The sequence below is a fragment of the Euprymna scolopes genome, chromosome 30, assembly GCF_053919585.1.
Source record: "Euprymna scolopes isolate OS-2025 chromosome 30, ASM5391958v1, whole genome shotgun sequence".
Classification (NCBI taxonomy): Eukaryota; Metazoa; Mollusca; class Cephalopoda; order Sepiida; family Sepiolidae; genus Euprymna; species Euprymna scolopes.
The window spans coordinates 17733931-17748079 of NC_136511.1; the positions used below are offsets into that span (position 1 = coordinate 17733931).

General features: G+C 36.0%; 1 pseudogene; it reads left to right on the forward strand.

The window, feature by feature from the left end:
- The first annotated feature begins 3365 nt into the window (after nt 1-3365).
- Nucleotides 3366-3483, forward strand: LOC145255074 (5S ribosomal RNA; annotated as a pseudogene).
- Nucleotides 3484-14149: the final 10666 nt, after the last annotated feature.

Sequence of the window (14149 nt, forward strand, 5' to 3'; positions counted from 1 at the left end):
TATTATTAGTTTTACATTATTTTATTATTTTCATTATTTTTATTGTTATTTTCATTATTATGTTATTATTTTTATTGTTATTATTATTTTATTATTATTATTTTTATTGTTTTATTATTATTATTATTTATGATTATTTTATTATTATGTTTAGCATTATTATCATTATTATTATTTATTTTTATTAATATTATTTTTATTATTCTATTATTATTTTTTTTATTGTTTTTATTATTATTATTTATGATTATTATTATTGCTATTTTTATTATATTTATTATTATTATTATTTTATTATTATGTTTATTATTATTATCATTATTATTATTTTTTATTTTTATTAATATTATTTTTATTATCATTATTTTATTATTATTATTATTAATGTTATTATTATTTCCGTTTGACTTATAAAGAAAACAACATGTCTATGTCGAGTTTTTTTTATTTAAAATCAAAGAGAAAGGTACTTACACTGAGAAGGTACCATGCTGAAATAATCACATTATTTAGAAATATATTTTTCACAACGAGATAGCAAGGTATCTATTCTGTACGTTCAATTTAATAAACAAAAGATATAAAACTTGAATTTGACTACTAAATATAGCTTGGTACTTTCTCTGCTCAAGTACCTAAAAAGAAAAATCAAAGAAGCCAAAGCAATCCCTTTCCTATTAGACACTAAACCTATATGTAATTGCCAGAGTAAGTGTGAATGCCTTCTTGACAACAATTGCATACATAAGGATTTGATTTATTCTTGGACTGTAATCGAGATTATCCCCTCCACACCTCCCGAATAAAATCTTCTATCGGTTCACAATAAGATGACTTTATTAAAAAAATGTAAATCTAAGAACACCCCTTTCTCAATTAAATGGACAATTATCAGTAAATCCAAGTCCTATACCCAGGATCCAAACTCTGTCACCTGTGCTTATCTTAGTCAGTTAGAATAATAACTTCCCCACAAAATATTAATTTACTTAATACTAGAAGCGAATTGATTTTCCAATGCAAACATAAAACGAAATACAAATATAATAACTTTGAAACCATTTAACTTCCCTTGCATCTTATCTACTGCCTAATAACTAGTCCCACATAGTCCCTATACTTTAGTTATCTCATCTTTATTTTATTTGGAATAACGTACTGGCCCTTAATTTGCTTCATTGTTTCTTTGCTTACTTCTCCATAACATGAAGAACAATTTCCTTAGTTACCAATGAGACTGAGTGACATACTATTCCATTTACTCTCTATAATTATAGTAAAATAAAAAACATGAATGAACAGGGTTGTTGAGATTGCCCATAAGACAATTAAAAAACATTCATTCTCTATTATAAAGATGTTAACGTTTATAATTGATTAAAAATGTCAGTCTTTATTTTAGACAATTCAAATTATGAAATTGTTAAGTTTGCTTGTATCAAATTGTAATAGAAAAAAAAATGTTATCTTAACCATAATGAATTACTCAAGACCTTGTTACCTTGTCGGTGTGTGTGCAAAAAGTCTCTACTAAACTCCTTTCAGAATATTTGGTCTGCAGAATTGAATTTTATACATAGCATATTTAGACCTGTAGCACACTTCTGATTTGGTAAAAATAGCTGCTAAGGGGTCAAAATGAAAAAGAGTAAACCGGCTAACTTTAGTATGGTCTTTGCAGTATCCGATGAAGCTAAAGTTTGGAGAAGAATTTGAATCATGTTCCACTATTTTTAATCAAAGCAATCTGCCCCCTGTTTTTCTCCCTTCAACTGTAAACGCTTTAAACGATGTCCATATGTGTCTGCCCGGGTTGTTGCCAAACAAGAATCTTAATACAATTTCTCCTGACAACATTTAAATCGTGTTGCTTAAAAAACTGCAGCCGAAACTCATATCTGTTCAATTGTGGCTTGAAGTAATAATGATTGCCACAATCTAGGAAAACTTCGCCAATCTGCTATATCTTGAGTATTTAAAAATAATCAAGATAGATTTTTTTGTATATCAGAGCAGACCGATCAGTATCTTGTGCCTCATGAGCACATTGTTTCAATCTGTGTTTAATTTAGAAGTTGTACAGCCTCTCATGAAAAACCATCTACTCAGTGACGAGCAATACCAAGGAAGAAGGACAGACCACGGAGAGAAAGCACTAATGCAACCTCTACTGGATGGGTGCAAAGAAGACTGGGACCTTGAGAAAACTTATTGCCATCCAAATTCCAGTAAAGACCAATAGTCGTTACCAACGAGAAATCAACAGTAAACAGTTATTGCGATAACGCAAACTAATTTGCAAAGGTTATCGAAAGAGTTGGTGAGTACTAGAAATCTGGGGAGACTTGTTATCACTCAGACTCCAGGGAACACCACAGGATGTTCTGAAAGAGAAACCGTTGATGTTAACCAGTGTGAAAACTCCTAGTGAGTGACTAATAATAAAAACGAGGGTATGAATGTAACTGTTGGGATAAAACCTGCGTTGATTTCAGTATTTACTCCAGCAGTGCTCAATACACAAGTAGAGCTAGTTAGTAAGTCATGAAAGTACATATGGCAATTAAACCACATAAAAAAACGTCAGTGTAGCTTGATTGCCATAAATATACTTTCATAATTTATATATATTCTTTTTACAGAAGAGTATTGCATTATCCTAATTAGAAACTTTTATTTTATAGTGTAAGAATTTTATTTCTCACATCTCAATTTCCTCCCTGCAGAGGCAAAAGAATCCACAAATACGAAAGCCATACCTTTTCAAACTCCAAATTTATTCAAATATAACAGCAATGAAAGTTTATTGGTCCTGGTATTGTCCTTTTGCAAAATGGTGGCTCGATTTGTCCCCCTACGCATGGAGCCTTTAGTTTGAATTCCTATTGTTGGAATGTTAGTTCGTTGTTCCTCGTAAGGATCCATGAATGTTCATATTAAACTCGGCGGGAGTGATGGCGCCTATAATTAGGCATAATGTGAGCCCCTTGGGATTCAAGATAAATTGAGATAAGATCCAATGTTTGGAAAATAAACATGCAGAACAGCTCTTGAATGTCATCCTTAATTTGGATAGATAAGTTGGCTCTGCTTGTAGAGATGTGGTCCTTCGTTCACCAACTGTTTGGTGTTCATGAAGGACTTGTCTTAGCTCCCTCCAGTGGGAGCCGCTGTGTTTTTGAGTCTATCCCGATGCCGATCTTTGTCTAGACTGAAAAAGAAAGCATGATACAAAGCGCGCCAAGTCAATCACCTGACACATTCAAATTTAAACCAATGATAGCCAACCACTAATGCGTGGGCGGAAAAACAAGAAAAGATAGCTGCCGTATATGGAATTTTTCAGCTAGTATATATATATATATATATACGGCATAATCGCGTTGACACACTGGTTCTCGTCAGATCACCGAAGTTAAGCAACGTTGAGCCTGGTTAGTACCAGATGTGGTGACCATTTGGGAAATCTAGGCGCTGTATGTGCTCTCCACTTATCTCGGCATTTGTTTCCAGTCATCCTGAGCATAAACTTCACTTGCCACTGGTATTTAACAATGTCGACTCAGGAGAGAGGTGTGGTTGGAGATTGCGCACCTCCTACCACAAAAATTTCATGCACAGGCACCCCTACGGGGGGGTATCCATAGTCTGTCAAAGACTGAAAGAGCCATCTGTAATATAAATCTCACCTGTCTGTTTAAATGTATCTATGCATGTATGTATGTTTGTATGTATGTGTATGTCAGTCATGTCATATGCTACTGGTACCATGTAACCCAGTGCTACCTGCCTCATGGTCGGGTCACCGGCGACTAAACTGGTTCCCCCACCAGACTTGTTTGGTGAGGAGAGTGGCTAGTCTCCCTGAAGGATTAAAAGCAAGACCTTCCAAAGCGCGAATGAACCCTTTTTCGGGGTCAACGGCCAATGAGCACCATGTGTGTTTGTGTGTATATATGTGTGTGTGTGTGTGTGTGTGTGTGTGTGTGTTGGGGTGGAGAGGGCTCCCGTAAGCCGTGGTGAAGGCAACTTTGGCTAGGACTCTGTAACATCATCTGTGTATAGATACTCCCTCAGGCATTTGTCTATTAAAATAGTCCCGTGGCAATGGAAGTCATTTTTTGGCTTATGGACTTTTTAGTGTCTGAGGGAGTGGCACTCGTCTGACAAGACGTTGCAATCATCATGTATGTATGTATGTGAGGATGTTAGACAGTCGACTTCCCAAACAACTCCTTTGTGGCGAGCTCGCCAAGGGAAGACGTTGGCTCAAAAGCCTAAAATGAGATTCAAAGATTGTTTGAGGTCCACTTTAAAAAATGTGAGATAGATGAAAGAACCTGGGAGAATCTTGCTTTGGATCATGGAGAGTGGGGAAGGATCTTGCGGGGAGGTGTGGACAAGTTTGAGGCAGATCGAACCCTGTATAAGCGACTGACATGTGATATCCGGAAAGGGAAGGTGAAAGGAGCAGTGGATGGGCGGGGGCACCAAATTGGTCTGGAGTGTGAGGTGTGCAGAAGATTATGTCTGAGCAGAGCTGGGCTGATAAGACTACTCATCGGCGCAGTGGGCCACAAAACAAACTACTCATCGGCGCAGTGGGCCAGAAAACAGACTACTCATCGGCGCAGTGGGCCACAAAACAGACTACTCATCGGCGCAGTGGGCCACAAAACAGACTACTCATCGGCGCAGTGGGCCACAAAACAGTCTTGTGTTGCCAGATCTAACCTGTGTCAACTGTGGGCGGACATACAAAATAGCAGGTAGTTTGAAGCGGCATAGAAGTGACCATCAAGAACGTGCTCTAATGGCGCACATGTCTGCACAATGTGTGCCAAAGAATGCCAGAGTTTGGCAGGGCTTAAAAGCCACCTTCGTGTGGCCCATCATTGAATGTTTTTGTGTTTCTGTGTATTTTTTTTTTTTTGTGCTATATCAAATAATGGTAATGTTCGAAAACGAATTTGCTGCCATCATGTATGTATGTATGTATGTTTATATGTCTGCCTAAGACCAGTACCCGTATTAAGCTGGTCTGCAGTTTAACTTGTTGCTGGCTATCTTGCTCTTGCTTGTTGCTGGATCTCAATATTTTGAACCGAGAGAGAGACTTAGCTGTCGTACAAAGCTAAGACTCTGTAACATCATCTGTGTATAGATACTCCCTCACGCATTTGTCTATTAAAATGGTCCTGTGGCGATGGAAGTCATTTTTGGGCTCGTATCTGAGGAAGTGGCACTCCTCTGACAAGACGTTGCAATCATCATGTCTGCCTAAGACTTTTGACAGAGGCGACGGATTTTCATGAGATCACTATTGTTTTGAAGCTCGACCCTTCGGATGACAAATATCGAAAAATAGGCTAAAAACATTCATTTCTTTACCCTCAACTGTTGCGTCGTTTAAATTTCCTGAGAAGTTTTTGCATACTTCCCAGGTCGTAATATCTCACATTCGCAAACGGACATCCTATCTTTCCTTTTTTTGATCGAGTTAAACAAAGTTCCCACCGTAGCTTTGTCTTGGGTGTTTGTTTGATTTTTACGTAAAAGCAAAACTGTTCAGAAAAGCAGGAAGTGGCTGATGTTTCACTAATTGGTCCTCGGTCAATGTAGGGCAGACCCTTCATACTAAGACAATTACTATTTTTTGGGGATACTGCCAGAATGTCCCTTTTTAGGGGGGAGCTGGTTTTCCCCCCACATTACAAATGACCTTATGTCTAATTTGCTTTCATGGGGAAGCAAATAAATACCACGACAGAAAGTGGGAACCTTATCTGGCCCCCGGCCAGATTTAAAAGCAACATTCATTTCTGCGCATGCATGGCGACTTCTATGATTTTTAAGTTAATCACCAACTCATCGAATTCGCTATCCTCTTTGGCCTAATGGTTAGTGAGGAAGACTTATTACCCTATGTTTTCGAGTTCGATCCCACCTCCCTCTTTATCTTTTTTTTTTATTTCGTCCTTGTGCCAATATCCTCCACCCGAGCAAAAATTAATTACCAACTCATTGAATTTACTCTCTTCTTTTCTTCACATTCTTTTCCTCCTTCGCGGTACAGGTTCGAGCCCGCCTGCCTACTACCACTTTTTTTTTTTTACTCAACATGCACCTACCTCCAAATACCCGGGCAATGCCGGGCACCCAGACTAGTATATATATATATATATATATATAGTAAGTTATAAAATGTATATATATATATATATATATATATATATATATATATATATATATATATATATATATATGGTAATAAAATGTATATGGCGATTAAGCTACACTGAATATTCCACGTTTCATCCACTCTAGGATTCTTCAGGCTTATGCGCATAAGCCTGAAGAATCCTAGAGTGGATGAAACGCGAAATATTCAGTGTAGCTTAATCGCCATATACATTTTATAACCTACTAACTAGCTCTACTTACGTATTGAGCACTTTTGAAGTAAATACTTAAAGTTGACGCATAAATCTATAATTTTGTATATTAATTTTATGTGAGTAAATTAAGTAGTTATATATATATATATATATATATATATATATATATATATATATATATATATATTGGAAGACAAAGGATAGCCCCTGTAGTGGCAGCTCCGTGTGTAATTGTGAGACAAGGGTTGCTCAATCACCAACCCACATCTCTTCTGAATCGGCACTGCTTGAGTCCAGTGGCAAGATAAGCGGAGAGCACATACAGCACCTGGAAGTCCCAAATGGTCACCCATTTCGTACTGACCAGGTTCAACGTTGCTTAACTTCAGTCATCCAATGGGAACCGGTATGTCAACGTAATATAGGCCATTGTAATAATAATCAATGTGCAAAAAAAAATTCACGGATTAATTCGATCTATGTACGATGCAATAGAATTCTTTATGTTATTTAAACTAATGGGTTTACGTTTAGAATATAAAACTATGTAGGGATGATGGCCGATCTTTGCTACAACTCCAATGTGGAATCTATATATATATATATATATCTTCTATCTATCTATCTATCTATCTATCTATCTATACTCTTATAAATTTGGGGTTTCTTGTGTATTGATATTTGTTGCGGACCAGGATATGAAATACCCTAACTCGCTACAAGAAAAAATAATGAAACGAATTGAATGAAGGAAACAAAGAACTCAGATGCTGGAATAAAATAAACATGTCGTTTATTTTCTGTTGAGAAATGAAAGTCTTGGGTGTACACGTGTTCATTCGGCCGTTGACGACTACGCGCGTGGAAGGAAAGGGGGAATGCAATAGAGAAACGCGAAGTGGCAAGCCGGCCTGTAGAAAGAGAGGGTTAAGCTCAGTAGAGCATTGCGCACATGACCACAGGCGAAGGGGAAATAGAGTGACCTTAGAGCACGCGGTCGGTTCGTCGACTAAGCAGCTCGAACGCTGGTCCAGACGAAAAAAGGGAAGTTGACAGGTTTTGTTGACTTTTATACTGGAGTTAGTGTTCTGGGTGCGCATGTCTGGTTTTCACTTTAAAGGAAGTGATGTCACAGCTCCGGTGTGTGTGTGTGTGTGTATGTGCATGAATGTGAGTGTGTGTATGAGGATGTGTATATGCGTTCGTGTGTGTGTGTGTGTGCGCAGATTAGCGTGCATACGTGTGGGTGTGTATATGTGAAGGAAAACATGTTCGAACATATTCATATTAAAAACCTTTTTTTCTATTCATTAAAAAAGAAAATACAACTTTGTTATATATGGCTTGTCTAATTGCATTCATCTGCAAATGATCTAGCTATTTTGCATATTCTTTTAAACATTTAATTAATTCCCTATTAGTTTTTTTCAGTTTTCTTATCGGATAATTATCTTTAGTTAACTATTACGTATAATTGTATTTATTCAGATATTCTACATGATTTATACTTGCGTAATATTTGCGTAAAAACGTTTATAGTAAACACAAACCTATTTCCATATATATTCATGTATGCGTATATATATTTGTTTAAAAAATTTTGCCTACCAAACTCCTCTGTCAGTTTTTGGTCTACAGACATGAACCTTCATATATAAGGTATTCAAACCCATGCAAAACTTTATGTTTCGGTTTTAGCCAGGGAAAATCAGTGCAAAAGTGTGAAAATTGAAAAAATGAAATTTGTCAGGTGAAACTCAAATTACGGCATTATGAATATGCATGCATAACGTAATAGCTATTGGTTTATGTTTTAATTTTTAGCCTTGCAGTTTTAAGCAGAAAGTTAGATGTTATACAAAGCTGTCTTCATAGAAATAATAATTCCTATTATCACGGCTAAAAACTGATTAAAATAAATTTAAAAGAGAAAAAATTTACAGAATATAATAATTAATTCTCATCTGAAAAATTTAGAAACATTATTTAATTTTTATGACCCTTAATAAATTTTATGACCCTTGTTAATACTTTTTTATAACCCTTGTTAATAATTTTTTATGACTCTTAATAATTTTTTATGACCCTTGTTAATAATTTTTTATGACTCTTAATAAATGTAAGTGTGGAAAGAGACTGTTAAATTTAATATTAAGATTTTAAAATGGTGCAATAAATAGATAAAGAAATTATTAAATCATCAACTTAACATATAGAAACTAAAATAATAATAACTTAAATAGGAGAAATAGAAATTATTTTAATTTTAACTAGCGGGACCTGTGGAAATTCCACAGCGAACTCTTTCATGTGTAATATATTGATGTAGGCATTCAGCGTAAGTGGAGACGTCTTGTAGCTCTTTTATTAAAACTGGAAAAATATTTCTCTGTCTCTTTCTCTCTCTATCTCTCTCAAACAATAAAAAATGTAAAAAACAAAAAAAACAAAAAAAAAACAATGAAAAAACAAAACAAAAACAAACAAACAAATAACTGCTGTAGATATTATTACAAAATATAGAACTGTCCAAAATATTTTCGTGGCTTAGTGGGGATGCCCTTTTCTCTACCCTGCAACCTCTCTCTCACAGAAGAGACGTTGCGAGCCTATCCTTGTTTCATCGTTATTTCCATGGCAGGTGCTCGTCTAAACTCCAATCTCTGGTCCCCCCTCGCCAATCTTTCACGAAAAACACCCGTCTAGCTGAATCCACTGTGAAAAATTTCCCCCACTCTTTATCTGTGCCTAAATCAAAACGTGGATTCCATGAACAAAGCTTCTTTCTTAGAACTGCACGCCTGTGGAACTCAAATTCCTATTGAACCGCCCCCTTAAGTAAACACTTCATCAAATCTCCACACTAACATAATATACTTGCAATAACCCTTATCCCTGAGTGGCTTCCGGGCCCTGATAAGTGGTGACCACCGTGTAAAAAAAAAAAAAAGAAGAAAACTTATAGCGTCGCCGGTTGAGAGATTTGTGTTATTGTTTTTTACTACGGAATAACTTAAAATCAATTATTTCTTAACAACTTTTGCATTTCCCAGAAAGATAAAACCTTAAATTTTATAGAATTAGAAGCAAATATAGCGGCGAGAATACGCTAATCAAATGCCACCTGGAGCGTTCGTAAATATGTATTCCGGAATCAATATGTATTCCGGAATTAAATCTCAACCAATGAAATTTACCGTATCGTATTAATATATAGATAATTGTTGTGAGCAATAAAATAACACCTGAGTCATTTCAATAACACAAGATGAAAATATTAAGATAAACAGATTAGGATGGAGTAAAATAACCTGCAACCTCACAGAAGAGATGTTGCGAGTTTGTCTCTGATATATCGTTATTTTCATTATTTTTCATTCGACCGAGCTTCAGTCTATGGTTCCCTCTCGCCAAACTTTCACAAGACACACCTGTCTAGCTGAAAGCACTATCAATAATTCCCCCCACTCTTTATCATATGTGTATAACTAGTGTATTTTGACGTCTGAAGAGTAGCTGTTTTTGGAATATTTTTAAATGATATAATATTTAAAATTATCCAAATGGTTATGAAACAATTGTAATGCATGAGAAAATACACAATATGATGTTATCATTTTATGTTTTGCTGTCTTGATTTTTGCAGAAATATTAGAAGTATGAGTGGTAAAAAGATAAAAAGTGCTCAATACGATAGTAGAGCTGAATATGTTCTTTTTTATTTTACAACCTGAAAACATTGGTCCATAACAACTGTTTCGAAAGCTTATGAACTAAGTTATGGATTAATGTTTTGAGGTTGTAACATTATATATATATATATATATATATATATATATATATATATATTGCAAAACTTTGTTGAAATTCAAAGACTTACTTTTTCATTTTTATAACTTTTGTTTATTTTCTCCTGGATTTTTTTCATTACAGCTGTTTCGTTAGTGGGAAGGCAATTTTACGATTCATGTGTCCATAAAAATATCCTGTTGCCACCAATTCTTCAGATGATTTTTCCATTTGATGTTAACAACAAAAAGTTGATTAACTTTTTTGATTATATATATATATATATATATATATATATATATATATATATATATATATATATATATAGAGAGAGAGAGAGAGAGAGAGAGAGATAATGTAAATTTGGAATTAAATTCAGTAAATTAAAAACATTTATGACAAATTTAATTTTCAATAATTTTGTATTTCTTGTCGAATAATAAATTTGTCGTGATTTTTTTATTTACTGAATTTAATTCCGAATTTTCATTTATTGCTCAATCTCGTATATTGAATTTTTTTTAATCTGCTTGGGATTGTTTTATAAATATTGATACTAATATTTATATGGACTTTAATTTTTGCAGTATTATACAACTTGTAATTTGAAAGTATTTAAAAATTTCAGTTTATATATATATATATATATATATATATGTATATATATATATATATATATATATATATATATATATATATATATAAGAGTTTTATTTAGTTTTATTTTGTATATATATATGTATATTTATATATATATATATATATATATATATATGTGTATATACACACATATATATATATATATATTTATATTTTATATATGTGTGTGTGTGTTGGTGTGGAGAGGGCTCCCGTAAGCCGTGGTGAAGGCAATCTTTCTAGGAGAAGCAAATCTTTGATTTAAAAAACCATAAAGCGGAAGACCAGTACCCGCATTAAGCTGGTCTGCAGTTTAATTTATTGCTGGCTATCTTGCTCTTGCTTGTTGCTGGATCTCAACATTTTGAATCGAGAGAGAGATTTAGTTGTCGTACAAAGCTAAGACTCTGTAACATCATCTGTGTATAGATACTCCCTCAGGCATTTATCTATAGAAATGGTCCTGTGGCGATGGAAAATTGTGACACGTGAAGGCTTGAAATGCTGGAAGCATGTAATAATTGATCTCAATGACCGTCTTCAGTGTCATCCCTGCTTGAGCGTGTGAATTTCGGAAAGCATGATTCATTAAGGCATTTGTTGTAGAGTTTGGAGAGAATTGGAGCTACTTCAGCTGAGCACTTTTTTAATAGCACAGCTGGGATGAGATCAGATCCACATGCTTTTGAAGTGTCAAGGTTTTTTATGATAGCATGCACCTGAGCAGGGGTGATTTTTAGATCGTCTAGTGTGGCGTCTGTCCGCAAAGAAAAGTCAGGCAGGATTTTTAGATCGTCTAGTGTGGCGTCTGTCCGCAAAGAAAAGTCAGGCAGGGATGGTTGGAAGGGTCCAGTGTGGAGTTTGAGGCAAACCGGCTGGCAAGCATATTAGCCTTGTCGGCTGCTGAGCAAACAACCTCATGATTGTTGGTTAGTGGGGGAATTGTTGATTGCCCATTATTTACTACACTGTTGTAGATTTTCCAGAAGTCACGAGTTACTAATTTTTGTGCTTCGATGCGTTTTTTAGTGGTTTCAGTAAATTCTCTCTTAGCTGTCGCTATTTCTTTCTTAACGTTACTTCTAGCTTCTATATACTTCTGTCTGTTTGAACTGGACTTATGTCGGTTAAATCTGTGGTATGCATGCTGCCTTTGAGCAATGGCAGTTGCGCAAGTAGAAATAAACCATTGGGAAGAGTGGGGCTTGCTATGAAATTTCTGCATGGGAACATGTGCTTCAATTGCTGTTTTGAACCATTCAGTGGTCTCATTTGCGCATTGTTCAGCAGGAACAGAAAAAAATTTCCCCATGGGGCATCTCTGATAAGATCTCTGATGGCTTCCCAGTCAGCCTTTTTATAATATCTCGTTGTTTTGAGCACTGGCTCTTCAGTTTTGGGTCTAGAGTTTAGGGCGATTTCGACCATTATCACAGCATGATCAGCATTCCCGAGTGGGCGGTCAGCATTTGTTATACAATCCTCGGGAACTGATGTCAGAAACAGATCTAGAAGTGACGTGTGTTGTTCTTGCTGGTCAGGGAAACGGGTTGGAAACGTAACCATTTGTGATAGGGAGTGAGATATAGTGAAGCTATGTGTTGAGCTGCCCGCTGCATCTGTGTGAGTAGAGAATCCAAGCCAGTTTTTGTGGTGAACATTAAAGTCACGAAATACATGTACTTGTGTGCTAGTGTCGAGGGAGAGTGCTGTGTCTATGCTGTCAGAGACTTTGTTTATTATGGTGCAGTCCTGGGTCGAGGGAGAGTGGTAGAGAAAATAAAAGTAGCTTATGTTATGTTGTATGTTTAGTCTAAAGCACATAAAGGCTTGATCGTCCGTTTCTAGGTTTGTTTCTCTAGTCAGGGGGAGGGTTTTACGAATGTAGACTCCAAGTCCGTGCATATGTCTGTCAGAGTCCTTACGGCATAGTGGGAGGTAGCCAGGCATGTTAAAGTAGTTAGAGGGGATGGAGGAGTGTAGGTTAGTCTCGTTTAGTGTTAAGATACCCGGGGTATTTGTTAGGAGAAATGCTTCAACATCAGCTAAATTAGTTCTAAGTCCACGGATGTTAGTGAATGCAAACCTCAAGGGAGGAGGCAAATTGGATTTGTTTGTCCCTAGGCCTGGTTTAAGCTTATTTTTTTTTTTATTGTACTGTCATCATGTTTTTAAAGAATTTCAGTTAGGTAAGGGGGAGCTGAACAAGAGGTTATGCAGGGTATATCAGACATGCAACACAAGTAGACCATTAGCTGACCTTTCTTCAACTAGGACTGTGGTCTCAGGAAAGCCCATCGGGGATGAGTGCAAGGTCCCTTTCCATGCGCGACATGGCACTACAAACATCCCGATATTATACAACTATTGATGGAGCAGCCGCTCTAAGTGCTACCAAAGAGGTAGGGTTCCTGTACTATCAGTCAGAAACAGCAGCCAGGAACTGTCAATCCGGTACCCTCAGCCCATCAGAAGAAGGTCACCCCAATCTAATTGCACAGACATGTGTGGTAGTGGGAGTGGGGAAAACGACATTCATTGTCCTAGACAAGAAACAAGATCTACCACTAAGTGTTTTGTCAATTCACTGTGATAGTGTCTCTGCGCCTGACTAATAGGTAAAGGAGTATGGAAGCGGGCGATAGACAGAGCCTATCTACTCCTTAAGCAATTTAGGTTTGTAGACCGGTAATTTGTTTGTGTCACCAGCTCTAGGAAGGTTGTCATCCAAGACTGGAGAGGCCTCCTTCCCCTTTGATTTAGTGACAGGTGATCTGGGAAGATCTACTGGGTCCATCAGCCCTGAGAGGGTTTGCTCCGCACCTGGGTCCTAATCCAGGTATTTCTGTGATCCCGCGTGGTTAGTTATTGTGTTTTTAGTAAAACAAAATGTCGGCCCTTAAAGTGGAGAAAAGGGAGATAAGTATGTCCCCTAAATTCGCAATCTTCGAAGTGTTCACATCTAGGGAAAATTCACATCTAGGGAAAATTTAATCCCCCCCCCAATTTTCCGTAAAAAAAACATTGGTAAATTTTTATGTCATGCCCAACCGTATTATAAACACCCCAACCTCTCCATTATCAGTGTCAGAAATCGCCATTAAAAATTCGTGGTAAACACTGGAATATTTAGACATACTGTCTTTCGAAGCTTATAACTATTTGAAAAATGTAATTCAAACCCTAATTTTTTTTAATCAAAGAAGCAAAGACCAAATTTTAAAAAAATAACAGGTTTAATAGGAAATTATGTAATATTTGTTTTATTAAATCGGTTTTCTTTAAAAAAGATTTAAAGAAAATCAACAAAATTTTACTTAGTT